We start from the raw sequence: 2,500 nt of genomic DNA on the forward strand, positions 1-2,500 counted from the left end.
CTCAGTAGTCGGGTTCCTAAGGGTGTTTCTCCTGTCAGTAACGTAGAAATGTTGTTAATCTGTTACTAGAACCGTAAAAACACTCTTAAAACGCCTCTTCTTTCAGTAGCGGGGTTCCTAAGGGTGTTTCTCCTGTCCGTAATGAAGAAATGTTGTTAATCTGTCACTAGAACCGTAAAAACACTCTTAAAACGCCTCTTCTCTCAGTAGCGGGGTTCCTAAGGGTGTTTCTCCTGTCAGTAACGTAGAAATGTTGTTAATCTGTCACTAGAACCGTAAAAACACTCTTAAAACGCCTCTTCTCTCAGTAGCGGGGTTCTCAAGGGTGTTTCTCCTGTCAGTAACGTAGAAATGTTGTTAATCTGTCACTGGAACCGTAAAAACACTCTTTAAAACGCCTTCTCTCTCAATAGTGGGGTTCCTAAGGGTGTTTCTCCTGTCAGTAACGTAGAAATGTTGTTAATCTGTCACTGGAACCGTAAAAACACTCTTAAAACGCATTCTCTCTCAGTAGTGGGGTTCCTAAGGGTGTTTCTCCTGTCAGTATCGTGGAAATGTTGTTAATCTGTCACTAGAACCGTAAAAACACTCTTAAAACGCCTCTTCTCTCAGTAGCGTGGTTCCCAAGGGTGTTTCTCCTGTCAGTAACGTAGAAATGTTGTTAATCTGTCACTAGAACCGTAAAAACACTCTTAAAACGCCTCTTCTCTCAGTAGCGGGGTTCCTAAGGGTGTTTCTCCTGTCAGTAATGAAGAAATGTTGTTAATCTGTCACTAGAACCGTAAAAACACTCTTAAAACGCATTTTCTCTCAGTAATGGGGTTCCTAAGGGTGTTTCTCCTGTCAGTAATGAAGAAATGTTGTTAATCTGTCACTAGAACCGTAAAAACACTCTTAAAACGCATTTTCTCTCAGTAATGGGGTTCCTAAGGGTGTTTCTCCTGTCAGCACTGCCACCCTCCACACGTCCACTGGGGGCGTGAAGGGCTGTCCTGGTGCTGCTCAGAAAGGTGGAGGGCAGCAGGGAACACACACTGCCAGCACAGCATCACGCCGCCCCTCTGTTACAGTTGGTGCCTTGGTGGTTCATGTTGGTGCTGCCTTGGCGTCGCGGTGCCAGACGGGTCCTCACACGCAGCAACTGTCAGCCTGTCTTTGCATCCCATAGAAGCGCTAGTGAAGGGCCTGCAGTCTTTCCCCACAAAAAAATAAGCGAAATTGAATAAGAAAGTTATTTTAAAATTTTACAAGGCCTACTTAAAATGCTGACGGCTGGTGAACGACTGTACTGCAACATCTTCACTACGGACGCTGTCGCCGCCCTTTGGTTTAAAATGGAGCGAGGAAAGGCCAATCTACAATGCAAAGTTTTTAATTTTACTTCATATCACAATTACCAGCAGTTTCTTTCCGATATTTAACAGTTTCATGACTCTCAAAGGTATTTTCCACCGATCTGGCATCTTCACTTCTTCATAAACTAATTTTCCTTCAAGTTAAAATCTGTTAGGTGCATTGTGAGTTCAGAAAATACATTGTTATCATTGTTTGTGTGGTTAGCGGTGAAGTGGAAGCCGTGAACATAGACCTAATCCACTTCTCTTTTCGATACTAGGTTTATTCATCCACCTGTCTGTCTGTGTGGAAGTCTAGACCTTAATTTGTTCACTAATATTTGCTTTTTAATTTAATTTTCCTATTATCTTGTGTTCAATTCATCCCAAGTCCTGAAAAGTGGAATATTGACGTTGTTCTTCCACCTTCATTCCACCTTACTTTTAACCTTCAGGAACCTTAATGTTTTGCTTGGTGTCTCATCTCGCCTCACCTCGCTCGCCTTTTGTCTCCTCCACAAAGCTTCCTCCACCTCCACCTTGTCTGTCCACTGTTAGAATCGTTTACATGTTGTGGAGCTAAGATGTGGAGCAATTAAGACGAGGTGATGAACAGATTAATAACAGCTACTGCAAATTCCACCAAGTTTTCAATATAATAACGTTTTTTTCCTGCCGGAGAGACGCTGGTCACGTAAATTCTCAAAGGTTGACCTCGCTACCACCATGCTGACCCTCACAGCTTCATGACCCGTGACCTTAGACCATAAATACTTAAATCCTTTATTCTATCATTACATCGCATCTGAAATATACAAAAAACGAGACAGGCAGACAGACAGACAGCCTGGAAAGCGCATACGCACACACACACACACTGAAGCAAGGGGAGTTGTACGTCTGGCAGCCACATTTACTACCTTTCATGCTTCAATTGTTTTAATGTGATGCTGGTGACAAAGACGATCCAATGGCTATCCACGCTACAGCTGGTGGATTAAATAGACAGCGGTGATGACAGACAGCTCACCTCGCCCTCCGTTGTTCGCTATAGATGGTGGGTTAGACATAGCGGTGATGCCAGACAGTTCACGTCACCCTCCGCTCGCTACAGATGGTGGGTTATTAGACAGCGGTGATGACAGCTTGCCTCACCCTTCCTCCTC

This window comes from Scylla paramamosain, unplaced genomic scaffold (genome assembly GCF_035594125.1).
Source record: "Scylla paramamosain isolate STU-SP2022 unplaced genomic scaffold, ASM3559412v1 Contig5, whole genome shotgun sequence".
Classification (NCBI taxonomy): Eukaryota; Metazoa; Arthropoda; class Malacostraca; order Decapoda; family Portunidae; genus Scylla; species Scylla paramamosain.